This window comes from Ahaetulla prasina, chromosome 8, assembly GCF_028640845.1.
Source record: "Ahaetulla prasina isolate Xishuangbanna chromosome 8, ASM2864084v1, whole genome shotgun sequence".
In the NCBI taxonomy this organism is placed as follows: domain Eukaryota; kingdom Metazoa; phylum Chordata; class Lepidosauria; order Squamata; family Colubridae; genus Ahaetulla; species Ahaetulla prasina.
In genome coordinates this window covers 47162183-47180179 of record NC_080546.1, presented here as the reverse complement: position 1 = coordinate 47180179, position 17997 = coordinate 47162183, and the positions used below count along the sequence as shown (strand labels likewise).

Below are 17997 nucleotides of genomic sequence, written 5' to 3'. Positions count from 1 at the left end.
TTTTTTCTTCAATTAAGGGCTCAACCCTTAAAGGCCAAAAAAGAAGCAAAGCACAGCTGAAACAAAACACACATGACCATCCAGTTTTGAATAAAACAAATCTTCTCATTCCCCCAACAGCAGAGCATTAAGTGCTGCAGTTGCTAATGATGGTCTAAAGCATTCATGAGTCATAAATCTCTTTCAAAAGGTTTAAGGGAATCAGAATAATCTGAGTGACTCTGATATAGTTTTTACAATAGATACCAAAAAAAAAGAAAGAAAGAAAAATTACTGAAAATGTCACTGAAATAAATCCATGGTAGATAAACCAGTATTTAATTTTAATTATTGTAATCACTAGAAGTTAAAACACTCAGAGATGAAGCATTTGACCTTAGAGCCTTCACTGAATATAATATATGATATTATCTTCTAACTTGTAAATGCTGACATGAGTGAAGGGTCATGAAGATTCCACGATGATTAAATTTGCCCCTAATAATCTTAGGATGAGAGCATAAATTACTGTTGCTTAGTTTCTTTTCCATTTACTTCATATTGCAGGATATGCTATATTCCATCACACATAAGAAAATCACTGAGAATAAACTCCTTTGTTCTGAGCTCTGGGTTTTAGTCATCCTAATTTATGCTGGAACCAGTGCATATGTAAATATTTTCTTGAGAAGCCTTAGATTTTTCTACATTTTTTTATTTGCCAATGTTAGAAGAAATATTTCTGGGTTCAGTTCCAAGTGGGGAAAAGACACTGGATTCATGGAAGTTGTTTGGAAAGAAGGTTTATTGATGAACAGGATCACATGCCTTGGAGATCTTGGGAGAAAAAAGGGAAGTGATGCTGAGAGTCCCTGGGTTTTATACCCTCTGTGGCTTTGGACTTTCTGAGGCACAAGAAGAGTATCCTGGCTGGTTCTGTCAGAGGTCATGGCTAGCTTTGTAGGTTGTCTGTATGCTAAGTTTGGTTGAATCTTGCTGGGTGATGGAATGAAGGGCAATTAAATGGCTCTGCCTGAAGGAGGTAGATCTTTGTAATGTAGAATGGACTGGCTCAGACCTTAATGGCCCATTAACGAAGGTGGAGGGGCTGAGTTTCTGCCTCCCTTTTAGGGGAAATATTCTGCCCTTTTAATATTTCCTAAACTATTTCATTTTTCTAGGAGGGGGTGGGTTTTAACGTCCTACAGCAGGACACCACTGATTGGTACAAGTTAGTCACCAAGGAACATTCTCAATAATGCAAATGAGATGCTTCTTTTTGACTGTTCAGTTACTAAGTCGTATGCATTGAAAAATCTGAGAATTTGTATTACTCCATGTATAGAGAGAATACATGTAACCCAAAGTTGAACTGTGAAGTCCTAACTGAGTAACATCATCAGTGTGACTAAGTGTGGCATATATTTCCTATTAATCCCTGCTTATCTAAATGTTAAAAAAACAGGAATCATTACAACAGGCAATGTAAGCACTATAACTAACAACTACCATGCAGAACAGGCAGACTGAAAAGTTCCATGAAGTACTAGCAGTCAGGAGACATGATGAAAACTCAATCTCGCCATTCATAGACAGATTCAACCATAGTTCCAGTTGGGAAACTGTGAGCATCCTAGATGAAGCTAAATCGAAAAATGCTAGGGAATTCCTGGAGGTTTGGCAATCAGACAAAACAGCCAGTTACAGAAACACAGAGATAAACCACATTTATACACAAATGAAAAGAGATGTTAAAAAATATAAGAAAGAAATAAAAAGATTAGAACACATCCTCTCCTAGAAGCCAGCATCTGGTTAAACAGGGATTAACCTAAGAAAAACTAGGAGAAAATGATACCCTAATCAAGGATCTACTACCAAGGGGGGGGAAAAACCCACAACCCCACCAAAGTTGGAAGGACAAACAGAGAGCAAACTCCCCACTGTATTATAACACTGATAACGTTACCTAGTTGGGTAATGAAATGTCCATAAGCAAACAACCATGTTCAGAGAGCAGCAAAGGTTCCATAATTTGTACTGTGGATGCTAAAATTATTCTAAGAAAGTCATTGGTGAAGAAGAAACTTACATATTTTCATGCAGCTGCCAAAAAGTGTATTCCCTCACAGACATAACTGCTTGATAAAGTTGATGGTGATAGGTGAGGAATGGAAGTAGAATACAATGGCTTTCAGAAATGAGGTAAAGGCCTTATTTACATTATGAGGGCTGCAACTGAAATGCAATTTTAAAAAGATGAATGATTCAGTTAAAGATAGCTACTTTGTTCCATAATTTTAATTTGGACATTCATTATTGCTGTAATACAAGAGAAGATTTGGGCAGAAAAGCCCTAAACTGCATTCAAAGAATTAGTGGACGGGTTGTCAAATGCAGCAGAGACGCCTTTCATCTAAGGAGGCTGCATATAAGAAACCATTCAATTTCAGCTGCATCACTTATCATGTATATGAATCCTTTGCAACGAATAGGAACTAAAGATGCCCAATTGTTATAGGACTAGTATGTTTATAAAGTTTTATAACTTGACGTTTCAGATGTTTGCATCATGTAAAGTGTCATTTGTGATATATGTTTCAGAGTATTGCTTCATTCAGACTATTCATTCTGTAAAAGGGGTACTTTGTTTATTCACTTAGATTGATGTTTCTCAGCCCCAGTAACTTTAAGATGTATGCATTTCAGCTAGAATTGCCCCAGCCAACATGCTGCCTGGGAAATTCTGGGAGTTGAAGTCCTCCCATCTTGAAGTTGCTGAGGCTGAAAAACACTGAGGTAGATAACCAATATAAGAGATATAAAGCAGAAAGAAGGCATCATAGAAGAATAAAAGAAATATAAACAGAGAGCAAACTGCAATGAAATGGCTGCAAGTAAACAATGAAGCTCAGTAAACATGAAGGGCTCTTTAGATATAATAACTCCGATTAGGGAAATGCACACATTTCTATTATTGTGTATCTTCTTCAGATTTTTGTCGGTGATCAAATATAGAGCCTTTCTCCTTTGTGCATAGGAGAGAAATCTCCTGAATATAGATTACTGACAATTTAGAGCTCTGTTGTATCTAGTGCATAATTCTCAATTGTCCTGTTTCCTTTCCGGGCTGCAGATAAGAATATGAAATTGAATATGGCTGCTTAATACAGCAAAAGGAAATGGAGAAGGAACTTAGCCTCCCCATATGGGATCTGCACTCAGCTCAGCAGCAACAATCACATAGCATGGGGGACAAACAAGTATATTTAGTTAAAGTCTAAAACAGCTGTGCTCTTAGAATACCATCCACAGATATATTTTATCCATGTCAAACTTCTTACCGTTAGATTTTTTGGGGATGTACTCTGTGGTATCATTCATTAACATAATATTTCTTTTTCTTGCAGAACTAGTTTATTGCCAAATCCTTATATAGTATGCTGCAACTACATTTGTGTACTTTTTTTTTTTAAAGATCTATACAAAGATATTCCAATGGTGTTTTTTTTTAACTAAACTCAGACCACATACCAGGAATATCACAAAATTATTCCTCTTAAAATGGGCAGCACATCCAAGTTTACTCTCAGTGTGCTGATGTGTGGTAGACCCTCGAACCATTTGGTTCTGAAGTTGCAGAGCATCAAATCAAGTTGATATAATTTTTATTGTGGTTTTTAAGCAAGACAAAATCTGTAAAGTCAAGTCTTTTACTTTAAAAGTCTTTCACTGTAAAGTAAAAGAGAAAAAAAGAGAAAGATCAAAGAAAAAGCAAAAAGTGCAAAAAAGATGAAAAGATAAAGAAAAATAGAAAAGAAGGGGGAAAGTTATGAAGAAGTGGCTTCTGACTGTCTACCCAGCAGTTTTAAGTATAACTATATTTTATATCCTCTACCTTTATTCTTCATTCAAAGTCCATAAGAAGCTTTCAATTACCAATAAAAATAGTTAATGTATTTTCTCCAATCAAATAAGTCAATCTATCAATTTCAGCAAAGGGAAGTCCTGCCTTAGCACTTGGCCACCAGGAGCCCTGCTGTCCTTTCACCATCCCCTTGTCCCCTCATCCTGACCTCTCCTGGTGGTCTCCCATCCTATTGCTTCACCTTCTCATTTTCTATAACTTTTTCCATTATTATTATTATTATTATTATTATTATTATTATTATTATTATTATTATTATTATTATTATTATTATTTTATTTACACAAAATGACAGTATATACAGCAAATGAGATAATTATGCTGGATTTCGTATCACAGATCACTAGTCGAACACTTCTCAAGCGTTTAGGACTGTGTGATGTATCGGTGAATTATGCGAGCAGATTCCAGTAAGGTGGCCTTCTGCAGCTGGCCTATGGTGATCTTGTCAGCCCCAATTGCTTTTAAGTGCTTGCCTAGGTCTTTAGGCACAGCTCCCAGTGTGCCAAGTACCACTGGAACCACCTCCACTGGTTTATGCCAGAGTCTCTGCAATTCGATTCTCAAATCTTGATATCTGGTGACTTTTTCAAGTTGTTTCTCATTAATTCTGCTGTCACCAGGTATAGCAATGTCGACTATCCACACTTTTTTCTTTTCCACAATCATGATATCTGGGGTATTGTGTTCCAAAACTTTATCAGTCTGTATTCGGAAATCCCACAAATGTTTTGCATGCTCATTTTCAATCACTTTTTCAGGCTTATGATCCCACCAGTTCTTTGCTACAGGCAGATGGTAGTTGTGACACAAGTTCCAGTGGACCATCTGAGCGACCGTGTTGTGACGTTGTTTGTAGTCAGTCTGAGCTATTGTCTTACAACAGCTCAGTATATGATTAACGGTTTTTTTTATTTTATTTATTATTATTATTATTATTATTATTATTATTATTATTATTATTATTATTATTATTATTATTATTATTATATCTCAGGTAGATGACTGTTGAACTTGTATTCATATTCATTATAAAGAGGGGCTTTCTATTTTCCCTGAAACATTCTGCTAGTGGCTTTTATTGTTTAATTATTTATATATTTAAAATAAGGCTATCTGCTAGTAATATGTAGAAGCAACTCTGCCTTCGCTTTTAGGAATGTCCTACTTCTTGTGTAGAAAGAGAAAATAATGCTGTTAAACTAACATTCTTGTTTCTATAGCAGAGGGAAGAAAGGAATTGTTTTGTGTTTGAGGACCTTACATTCATTTCTATATATTCAATGGACATTTATTTATGATGGTGAGGCAATGACATGGCAATGTTACTGGAAGGATTGAAAAAAAAATGATACTGTTTAATCTTCAGAGTTTGCTCAGTATTTAATAATACATTGATGGAATTATTTTAGTTGAGGGGTAATGTAATATTTGTTTCTATATATTGGAATGTTTATTAAATATCAATGTACATTTGAAAAATTCCTAATATTCAGAATCTGTTTAACAGGGATCAATGAATTTAATGTACCTTCTTTTTATGTTGCTATGTAGGATGAATGATGGTCTTTATGCATCTAATTGATACACATTTGAGACAGAAAGATAATAAAGCATAGCTTTTAGAAGCTGCAAAATTACTGTGAGGTAGAATTGCTGTAACTTGAACATCTGATAGCTGATAAAAACTGATATCACACTTTTCTTGAAAAACTCCAAGATTACATTTTGATGATATGAGATGAACTCCTGGAAATACAAAGAATAACACATTTCATTGTTATTAGTTAGGTAATTTCTAAATAATGATCTCTGCTGGTGGTAACCAGATTTGTATAGCGTACAGAAGAATCTCTGAGGTTGGTACAATAATGGCCAAAATGCTGAGTATATACCAAGCAGAATACCTCAATTTTTCTTTACCTAGTAAAACTTCAAGGAATTGTTAGTTGTACTGTACAGACAAAATCCTGAACTGACTTGGCCTTGCAAATTTGAACAGTTTATACATTTGAGTTAAAAAGAGCCATTTTTTTTCAGAGCTGAGGATCGGTAGATTGTGCATTTTATTTTCCTAGCCACACTGCTTTTATACCTGTTAAATTATTTAGATCCTAGAGCAATTTCAAGAGGAAATAAAAGCCCAGATAATTTCACCTGCTGAAATCCACTTCTTAAATCTCTTTAAAGCTATTAAGAGGTGATTCACCTGAGAGAAGAACATATCACATTGAAGTGATTGGCTGCTCTGGGCATGCAAAGAGAGAATACAAATGAAGTCTTCATGTGGTTGTCATGACTTGCTCCACTTAAAGGAGCTTCACAAGCTTTGTACTGAGTACAAAACACTCCCCTGCTTCTCAAATGCAAGTAAATTGATACTTCTTTTCCCCATCCCCATTAACTATAGCCTTTTATTCAGAAATCATTATAATCTTAAAGAGAGGGCACAGAAGAAGCTGTGTTTTCATGTCCAAGACTGTTGATCATCTAGTGCAGGGGTGTCAAACTCATGCCGTGATGGTGTCGTCACATGACATATCAGAACTGTCATGTTTGTTCAATATTTAATAATACAAGTACACTGATGGAATTATTTTAGTTGAGGGGTAATGTAATATTTGTTTCTATATATTGGAATGTTTATTAAATATCAATGTACATTTGAAAAATTCCTAATATTCAGAATCTATTTAACAGGGATCAATGAATTTAATGTACCTTCTTTTTATGTTGCTATGTAGGATGAATGATGGTCTACTGTTGACCTCACCCCATTCCTAAGAGGTCTGTAAGGGGCATGCATAAGAGCACAAACGTGCCTACCGTTCCTGTCCTACTGTTTCCTTTCATTATATCCAATTTATATATTTATTACATACTTATACTCATATATATGCTTATATATTATATAGTTACTTCATGCTTATGCTTATATATACTGTTGTGACAAAATAAAATAAAGAAAAAGAAAATAAAAACTTTTCCCCCCTCTGGAAATGGGGGTTAGCATGGCCAGCGTGTGATACCTCTGGCCAGTGGGCCAGGAGTTTCATAGCCCTGATCTAGTGAATTAAAACATGTGAGCTATTAGTACCGATCTAACTTTTAAATCAAATTACTGTATTTTTTGGAGTATAAGACTCACTTTCCCCCCATAAAAAAGGGTGAAAATTTGGGTGCGTTTTATACACTGAATGTAGCCCTGCCCACCCCCACCCTTTGGCCTCTGCCTCCCAGCAATTTTCCTCCTTGCAGCAAACAGAAAACAGCCTGTTTCAGTTTCAGTTTCAACACAGCCTGAATTAGCACAGTTGGATCAGTCTCCCAAAGATCAGCTGTTTCAGGCTGCAGGGATTGCCATTGCCTATTGCCGCCTCTGCATGCCCCATTTTTGGCCTCTGCATCCCATTTTTGGCCTCTGCACACCCCATTTTCAGTTTCTGTGTGCCCCATTTTCCACCCATTCCGATCGCCACCACCTGGAATGGGCAGAAAATGAGGCACACGGAGGCCAAAAACAGGGCATGTGGAGGTGGCAATAGACTATGGCAATTCCTGCAGCCTGAAACAGCTGATCTTTGGGAGACTGATCCAGGGGTGAAATGCTCCCGGATCGGACTGGATTGTGCGATCTGGTAGCAACGGTGGCTGCTGGTTCGGAGGACCGGTAGCAAAAATCCCTGGCCCCGCCCCCCCGCCTCTGCTGAGCCGCACCATCTGCAGAGGGGTTTTTTTTTTACTTTTAAAAGCCGTTTTTGCTTCAGCCGAAACAGGCCTTTAAAAGTAAAAAAAAAAGCCTTTGAGGATCCCGCCCCTCAGCTGAGATCTGCAGAGACTTTAAACTTTAAAAAAAATGTAAAGTCTCCTCTGGCGATCTCACCTGAGTTCTTCATCAGCAGAACCGTACTTGTTTTCTACAAGTAAGAGTAGAGATTCTAAGGCACTTACCTGATTATTGATGAACGCATGGCTCTTTTTCCAGCCCGAAAGCAGTTTCAGTTTCAGCCAGAGAGAATCGATCGCTCAGCTAATCTATTTCCTCAGTGATCAACTGGCTGGCTTTGCTGGCTGAGGAACTCTGGGATTTGAAGTCCACACTATAATAAAATAAAATAAAATAAAATAAAATAAAATAAAATAAAATAAAATAAAATAAAATATTTGTGCAGCTTTCTGAGATTTGGTGTGTTTCTGTAGTGTTTCACTCTAACTACACAAACACACAAAATCTCAGAAAGCTGTATGTGGCATATTGTGTGTGTGTGTGTGTGTGTGTGTGTGTGTTAGTTGTGTGTGTGTAAAGTGTGAAAGTTGGTTTTTGAGCTTTTTGTGGCTGTGTGAAGTGTGAAGTGCAGCTGCTTTTACATTGTGTGTGAGTCAGTTGTGTTGTGTTGTGTTGTGTGTGTGTAAAGTGTGAAAGTTGGTTTTTGGTACCTCTTATTGTTTTTTTATACTTTATTTATTATTTTTATTATTTATTGTTATTGGCCACGCCCAGCCAGCCATCTGACCACCAAGCCATGCCCACCAATTAAGCCACACCCACAGAACCGGTAGGGAACATTTTTAGATTTCACCCCTGGGCTGATCCAACCAACAATCATCTGCTTGTGCTAATCAGGCTGTGCGGAAGCTGAAACGGGCTGTTGGCTGTTTGCTGCAAGGAGGAAAATTGCTGGGAGGCAGAGGCAGATTTTTTTTCTTTTCTTCCCCAAAAAAGGTAGGTGTGTCTTATAGTCCGGAGCATTTTATACTCTGAAAAATACGGTATTTCATTCATTGACAAGTCAATCACCTTAGACATAATTCAAACAGGCATCCAATATTTGGAAGGGGCTTGTTGGATTTTTGTGCTACTTTGGAGTCAAATTCTAAAATATGAATTCCAGTCAACATATGTAACATTCCATTCTTTGCATGTTCAGTTTCCTTTTCCCTTTCCCCCTTTTTGATATATAGTATAATCTATTAATTCAGGACAAGATGAGTAGCATATAAATTTAATAAATGAATAAGTAAATGATTGTTATTTGGTTCATTTGTTAGAATAAATATAAACCCTTTCAAAACACCTGATAATAAGATAAAACATTAAAGTATTGATAGAAACAAACATTATTATTTGCTTCAATATGGATAGGTCATTTTAGTTTCTTTTTTTTTTATGAATATATTTCCATAACTTCCTCTTTGTACCACTATTTCATTTAATACTTGTGCTTATTCAACTTGCCTTCAATTTTTTTAAAAAAGGCTTTCCTTTTGTGTGAAAAAAAATATTGCTTTATTAAATCCTCAGGATGCTTTCAAATTTGCTTGAGTGGCTTTTTTTTTTTTTAAATGTAGCGTTAAGTAACAAAGATTACATATGTTTCTTTTTTCCAGTTACACATCTCTCCATTGCTCTGCAGATTTGCTGGCTTCTCCTGCTTAGAGATCTGAAAATGCCTTATGGGATGAATCCTCCATGAAGTTTTCCTTTGGGATCTAATTGAAGCACGAGAAGCCAGAGATGCTGCTGATACTGGAAAGATGGTTGTATAGCAAAGGAGTACATTCACATACATCTTGGTAGCTTCATTATTAAGGTAAGTTCAATCTTGTTCCACCTAGGAGAATTTCACAGTTATGTTCTTCCTTTTCTTTGGAAAAAAAAATGAATTAGTTTTCCATCAATTTGGATGCAGGTGGTCAGAAACAACTGCAGAAAAAGTATTTGGTACAGCACTCATTACATTGATATGAGTATATTGCTTCTCTAATCTCTATCACATCATCTGTTGCTATTGCTTCATGTGGGTGACATTGAATTAACAGAGAGGTGCAAGTCTCTGTCTGGAACCTGCACTATATATCGGACATTAATACAATTGAACGCGTCCAGAAATAATTCACAAGAAGAGTCCTCCACTCCTCTGCTCGCAACAAAATACCTTATGCCACCAGACTTGAAATTTTGGGCTTAAACAATTTAGAACTACACCGCCTTTGGTATGACCTAAGTGTAGCTCATAAAATTATCTGCTACAATGTCCTACCTGTCAATGACTACTTCAGCTTCAACCGCAACAATACACAAGCGCACAATAGATTCAAACTTAAAGTGAACCACTCCAAACTCGATTGCAGAAAATATGACTTCAGCAACAGAGTGGTCAATGCCTGGAATGCACTACCTGATTCTGTGGTTACATCCCAAAATCCCCAAAACTTTAACCTTACACTGTCTACTGTAGACCTCACCCCATTCCTAAGAGTTCTGTAAGGGGCATGCATAAGAGGATCAGCGTGTCTATCATCGCTGTCCTAATGCTCCCTTTTATTCATATTAATTTCATGTATCCATAATCATTTTTTATATTTATTGCCTAATATGTTCTTGACAAATAAATAAATAAAATAAATAAATAAAAATAAAGAGAGTTTGATCTGGAATGAGGAAGTATTTTGGCTCTGTCAAAACTGAGCAAACCATCCCTTCAAATAGACGGTGTTGTTTTCATTGCCCTTCCTTCCTTCCTTCCTTCCTTCCTTCCTTCCTTCCTTCCTTCCTTCCTTCCTTCCTTCCTTCCTTCCTTCCATAATGGTGGCTCCCAGATTTATCGGTCTGTCTGCCTATCAGTTTACCTATTCAAGCACCTGGTAAATGCTTGCCTCCATCCTGCTATCCTGAATAAATAATTCTCTGCTGAACAGTTCACATTCAAACAAAAGAAGCAGGATCCAAAATTTTGCAAAATGCAAAATGAGGATAACAATGCCTATACTTGCCATTAAGGGAACTTTTCCTAGCTACTACATTAGTGACATCCGTGCCTGTTTGAATAAGCTAAGATGCTTCGTAGCACTATGTGCAAGCATCCCAACCACCAATTATAATCACTTGTTTAGTTCTGTTAGTAAGTTAGCAAAAACCTATCTTATTTAACTGCAGTTTTGCTAATTGTATAAACTAACCTGCAATGTAACCTGCCCTAAATAGCAATTTGGCTGTTTTGGAACTTAATTGCTAATTACATTGTTTAGGAAACCTGCTGCCCACATTTAGCTAAGCACCAGATGAAGCTGAACATACCAAAGAAAAACAATGAAGTGCTATATTAGGGCCAAAAATGTGAAGGAGATGGACCATTTTCAGTTGTTTAAAATCAAAATAATGAACAGGGCTAGAAAAATCTATCCATATCCTATCTGTGTTGTTTTTGTCTTTTGGAGTGACTCAAGTCTTTCTTTTTCCCTTAACAATAAATTCTATTTTAGTCTTCCTGAATAAGGTTGGAAGTTCATATAAGAGAAGGGTCTCTTATTGGATGTGTTTTCATAGGGTGGTAATGAACACAGAAGGAAAAAAATGTCACCATTGTAATATTAACACAAATTGTACCAATCTTTTTTTTTTTTTTTTGCTTCAGGCAAGGTTAGTCTCAAGAAATACTACTTTTATATTAAGGACTAGTTGCTAAATAACCCTTTCACTTTGCTTTTGTATTAGGGTGGGTGTCGGCAACCCATGACTCTGGAGCCACATGTGGCTCTTTGGGCTCTCTTCTGCAGCTCCCTGTCCCATCACTGGCTGGCCCCACCCCTTGCCCTCCCCTCCCAGTCACATCTCACCTGGCCTGAGAAGTTAAGGCTCTTGCTTGTTCTGGGCTGGCTGAGGAATAAGCACAAGCTGCAGAGGAGGCTTTCCTCCTCCTCCCCCTCCTCCTCTCGCCCCCTGGCCAGCTGTGGCAGGGCCAGGAAGGTGCACATGAGAGGAGAAAGAGGGAGAGGAGGAAAGCCTCCATGACAGCTTGTGCTCATTCCTCAGCCAGCCCTGATTTCCAAAAAGAAGAAAGAAAAAGAGTAGCAAAGAGCCCCAAGGAGAGCTCACTGGGCTTTCCAAGAGAGTGAGAAGCTCCTTTTTTTTCTTGGCAACTTTTTGGAAATCCAGGCTGGCTGAAGAACAAGCACGAGCCACAGTGAAGGTTTCCCTTCTCCTCCTCCTCCCCCTCCTTCACCTCTCACGACCTGCTGGCCAGCTGTGGTGGGGCCAGGAGCATGTGCATGAACAGGGAGACCCTCCTCAAGCAAACAGCTGGGCTTGGCCAAAGTGCAGCAAAGACATGTGTGGGGTGGGTGGCCACTTGCTTGAGGAGGGTCTCCCCACTCATTTGCATGCTCCTAACCCCACCACAGCTGTCCAGGAGGTCACAAGAAGAGGAGGGAGAAGAGGAGGAGGAGGTGGTGGTGGTGGAGGGAAACCTTTGCTGTGGCTCGCACTTGTTCCTCAGCCACCCTGGATTTCCAAAAAGTTGTCAAGAAGAAAGAAGAGTAGCGAAGAATCCTAAGGAGAGCGTATTGGGCTTTCAGAGAGAGTGAGGAGAGAGAGAGAGATACAGAGATACACATAGAGAAAGACAGAGACAGATACACACACATAGAGGGGGGGGAGAGAGAGAGACAGAGAGAGACAGAGAGACATACAGAGAGTGGGGGAGAGAGAGGAGAATATAGGGAGAGAGGGAGAGAGAAAGAGAGATACAGAGGGGGCGAGGGGGGCAGAGGGTATCTCTCTCCATACATCTTGAATACCTATTTCTTCCACCATTTTAAAAAAGAGTCTTTTGGAAGAGTGTTTCTGGCTTTTTTGCTTACTTTACTGCTTTTGTAATCAAGTTCTGTGTCTACAATTGCACTGAAGTCTCCTACCACACAAATGTTTTCATATTCCAATTCCATAATTTTCTCTTTCTTTAAAAAAGTGTTTTATTAATAATACAAATTTTAAAAACATTGGACATGGTTTGACTTTTCCGGATTATACATTTTTATCAATTTTTACCTTGCAACAAATACAATTTCTTATTGAATTTTCTTATGTAGTTTTTCATAAAAATCTTCTTGCTTATTTTTTGGTGCATATATTGCTACCAATAGTATCTGCTTATAGTTCATTGTTACCTCCACCATCAAAATTGTCCCCTCCTCATCTGCAAAAAATTGTCTAGCATTTATTGTTTCTTTAAGATATAAGGCCATACCTCTTTTCTTTTGCTGTGCTATTGAAGAATATAATTTCCCAATTTTAGAATATTCCAATACTTTATTATGATTCCATGGAGCCCCTTGGAGATGTGTCATATCACCACAATATCAATCCTGCCTCCCATATCCTAATTAATTACAGCAACACTCTAGTTGCATCCTGTATTAAAGAGACAAAAAAGGATAATATATCAAAAGAGCACCCATCAAATCTGTATAGCCCTGTTTCTGTCCAACCCCATATCACTCCCCAAACTTCCCTTTCTCTTCTACACAATGTATATGAATTGATCCTAAACATCTGATCAAGGGATGTTTATATACATAAATCTCTGTGCAACAGTTTTATATGCACAGAGTTTCAACTTCCATGAAATCTTATATATATAAGGGTTTGTGCAGGTAGCTGTCCACATTCAAAATCCCACATTCCACAATAATTTACATATCTGGGATCAGAGAATCCAAGTATCACTGAGAGTAAAGGACTCAATAGATCATTTTAAGGGATTCAGACAATTCTTTTCACCTAGATGCATCTCAAAATGGAGATATTTATTGGTAAAGCCTTCTTAGAAAACAAAGTCATTATAGCAGAAAGTCCAGGTAGTCCTCATTTTGTAACTGCAATTGGTTACAAATAGACAGACAGACAGGCAGAAAGATTGCCGGTTGCTGCTGTTTCATTCAGATAAAAGTCTCCCTATGATGTCCTGTGCCTGACCCATTTTTTTTTCTTTTTCCACCTCCTCAAGAGATTGCTTAACAAGCTCTCTCTTCCTGGGCTGCTTTTCTCCACAGCACAGAACTTCCCTAAAAGGTACTAGCTTCAACTTAAGAAACACATGTCTGTGACCTTAATTAATTGATTAGAACCCTGGGTCAGCCACAGCTGCTGCCTGAAACTGACCAGGCCTTTGTCAGTGTCACACTGAAGGCTTGTGTTATTGAAAATGTAGTCATTGGTCAGAAAATTATTTTTATTATCATTTATTAGTTGTATTTGCAAACGTCACTATCTGAGGAAGTTGATAAATGAGGATTATCTATAATGAATTTTATCTGAGCTTTGAAAAGAATCACATTAAAAACATCTGTTCTTTTATAGAATAATACTTACATCTACAGTTATTTCCTGTAAGTATCTTAATATTTTAATGACTATATGAATGCAAGAAAGCTTCTAGATGGCACTGAAGTGTACTTTCAAAAGTTAAGAAAATATTAGGGTAGGGATTTGTTTTGTTTGTTTTTATCTGTCTTATATTTATAATATGGTCTTGGCCAACTTTTGATATCACTGTGTTAATCCATCCCAAAACATCTGTGTGTGAAGAAGGATGCATGAAAAAGACAAATATAGTACATTTCTATCTCCATGATTGAAAAATTGTTGCACAGCTAGCTAGGAGTTTACAAATTTGTGTTGACACATCTTTTGTACATTCTATTCATTGTATAACATTCAGGTAGAGGACATAGACCATTCTACCTTTCCCCATGATTATACAAATGATACCAATATGAAAATAGCAACTCTGGTACTATATTTAACAATCAATATATTGTTTAAATGTATTGCCATTTTGGGCCTGGATTTTTCAGCAACTGTTGGGTAATGAAACATCTGCAAGAAAACTTGCAAGCTCAGAGAGCACCAAGGATCTCTTCTTAAAAACTTCCAATGTTGGGTATTCACAATTTCTGGAGGGAAGTTGTTCCACTGATTAATTGTTCTGACTGTCAGGAAAGGTCTCCTTAGTTCTAGGTTGCTTCTCTCCTTGATTAGTTGCCATCCATTGCTTCTTGTCCTGCCTTCTGGTGCTTTGGAGAATAGGTTGTCCCCCTCTTCTTTGCGGCAGTCCCTCAAATATTGGAACACAGCTGTCATATTACTCCTGTCATTAGAAGGCACCCTCTTTTTTGTTCTGCAAACCAAAGTCCAAATATTAGAGAAAAACAAGGCAGGAATCTCCTTTTCCAAGGTCTTAAGATCAAAGATTGCATTCCATTTCTTCTGCCAGCCAAACCATGTTTTCCAATACCAAACTGGGTTCTCCAAGCTAAACCTTAAATGGGAGCTGACACAACACAAAAGATCCTGGGAGAAAACAAAAAATCAACATGTCAACAGAAAGGGAATCAGATGAGAAGTTGACCAACAGTTTCTCCAATGAGTCCTGCTCAGGAAACTAGCCCGGTAGAGCTTCTATAGGATGAGGCAGTCTACCCCAAAGAGCTATGCCTCCAGATGAAAAAATGAGGAACAGGCATCCTTAGTGATTAGTTTGGTAGCTTCTCAGAAACATTTGCCTGGCATTGGTGTATGTAGAAAAGGTGGGGCAGGTGACCTTTGATAGGAGGATAAAGGGAGGTGGGTCATCTCCTTGGAAATTCTGATGGCTTTATGACTTCACACCTGCAGGCTAAACTGTCAGTTATTGTCAGTTATCAGTTATCAGAGTGAAGATGCCTCCCAAGAGGCAGGCTGGTCTTCAGAAGGGCTCCTGGACTCTGGGAAACATTCCCTTTTTTTGTAACCAGCTATCAGAGGGGTAAGTGAGAGTTTGGGTTGGAATTAGAATTAGAGTGAGGGTGAAAGTTAGGATGAGGGTGAGGTTGAAGATCAGGGTAAGAAGGAGAGTCAGGGAAATGGAGAGAGGCAAAGAGATAAAACAGACTGGGGGAGGGAGAAGGAAGGGGAAGCAAAAAGGGAAGCAAAAGGCAGAGGAAAGATTAGGTATAGAAGGGAAAGAAAGGAGGGGAAAGAAAAGGGAGGTGGAGAGGGAGGGAGATGGGAAAGAGAAAAGTGAGGAAGAAAGGGAGAAAGAGGGAGAGATAGATCATGAGGGGGTTAGAGGGAGGAGACGGAGAGGAAGGGAGGGGTCAAGGAGGAAAAGAAGAGAGAGAACAAGTGGCAGAGGGAGGGGAAGGGCAGGGAATGGAGATGGGAAGAGGACAAGGGAAGAGGGAGGGGACAGGGAAGGGGAACAAAAGGGAGAAAGGGAAAGAGGTAGAGAGGGGAAGGGCAGGAGAGATCAGAGGAGAGGGAGAGGAAAGGAGTGGGAGGAAGAAAGGGAGAGGGAGGAAAGAGGAAAGGAGAGGAAAGGAGAGAGTAAATAAGTTGGGGAGGGGACATGGGAAGGAGAAGGGTAGGGGGATGGGGAGAGTGAGGGAGTGGAAAGTAGAGAGAAGGTAAGGGAGGGGGATAAAGAAGGGGAGGGACCTTGGGGTTAAGGGGAGGATGGGGAGGAAAGGGGAGGCGGAAAGGGGGAGATGGGAGGGGGGGTGAAGGAAGAAAAGAAGAGGACGGGGAAAGGTGAGAGGGAGGGGGAAGTGAAGGAGACAGGGAGGGGAGGGAGAGAGTGACAGAAAGGGAAATTGTAAAGGGGGAAGGGAGAAGAGAAGGTGGAGAGTGAAGGAATGGGAGTGGAAGGGGAGCAGAGGAAGATAGGGAGAGATGGACCATGAGTGGGTTGGGGACGTACTTAGAAGATTAATTTACTGCAGAAATGCAGACAATGAACATTGCAGTAGAATAAGAGTGCTGTATGAATTCAGATTTTGACTCTGAATTCTAGATTTCTAAGACATCAGGGAATTCTGGCCTTCCAATCCTAGTCAAGCCTTTCAACCACTGGATCACACCAATACCTGCTGGTTATATGGGATTAAGCAAGACTCCCAGAGTTGCTGGGAGTTGGGTGGCATACAATTTTAATATATTCTGGTTGTTCGCATAATCAGACAGATATTTAAATGAGATTTGGCATTTTTATCCAACAAATATTATTAATATTCAAAAGCCTCTTCTGTTTTAATGATGCTTGCTTCTCCCATTCTTTTCTGCTTCCATTTGTCTTTTTCCAAAAGAAAGTGTTGCCTGAAAATCATCACTATTTTAAAATCCCTTAAAGTAGTCTACCTCCCTCCCTCCCCCTCTGTCTCCTAATGTTTTGATATGCAACATTTCTCTTTTGATTAAGTGTAATGTGCAAGATAACAACAGAATAACAGAGTTGGAAGAGGCCTTCAGGGTCGTCTAGTTCAACACCCTGGTCAGGCAGGAAACTCTACACCACTTGAGACAAATGGTTGTCCAATCTCTTCTCAAAACTTCCAGTGTTGGAGCATTCACAACATCTGGAGGCAAGTTGTTCCACTGAGTAATTGTTGACTGTCAGGAAATTTCTCCTAGTTCTCGGTTGCTTCTCTCCTTGATTAGTTTCCATCCATTGCTTCTTGTCCTACCTTCAGGTGCTTTGGAGAATACAGTAGGTTGACTCCTTCTCCCTTAGATATTGGAACACTGGTATCATGCCACCTTTAGTCCACTAGTTCAACAATTAACTAATAGAAAAGGTTGCTTCCCAGAGTTGTGGGTGCTCCATTGTTGGAGGTTTTCAAGAAAAGATTGGGCAACCATTTGTTTGGGACTGTATAAGGACTCCTGCCTTATGCAGGGAGTTGGAGTAGAAGACCTCCAAGGTCCCTTCCAGCCCTATGATTCTAAGCAAAGGAATGACAATAAAAATGTGAAGACCTAGGAGACTTTTAAAAGCAATACAACCATTCCTAGATAAAAGATCCAAAGACAAGATTTGAATCTAAGTGACAGCCGAGAAACCTATTGTCTTAAACAAACTCCAGAGCCTTAGAATTGCAGTACATTATCAGATTAGTGTTTTCTAAAATGGAAAGACAATACAAATGAATTTAACTTTGAGACTGCATCAATATTACTGAGGATCATTCTAATTCAGGTACACATATGTTATTGATGCTACAAACAGAGGCTTTCCTCGTAATCTTATGAGCAATAAAACAGTTCTTGGTGATGTTTCTGTTAGATCAGCCATTAAATCTGTTATTACCACACAGTCTCTTTTGCCAGGCCAGTAGTACTGCATTTAATGATCTTCAGAAGTCCAGAAGGTATATCAACGAACTAATCACTACTTAGGAAAAATATCTCTAGCATCTGCTTTTGTTGCCAAGAAGTCCCTTGGTATGTGCATATCCTCAGCCGAAATGATTGCTTTGGACATGATGGTTCCCAA

General features: G+C 38.7%; 1 protein-coding gene across 3 annotated transcripts in view; it reads left to right on the top strand.

Moving 5' to 3' along the window:
• The window catches only part of SGCZ (sarcoglycan zeta), a 248105-nt gene that overhangs the window by 136051 nt on the left and 94057 nt on the right, over window positions 1-17997 (top strand). The window lies entirely within an intron of this gene.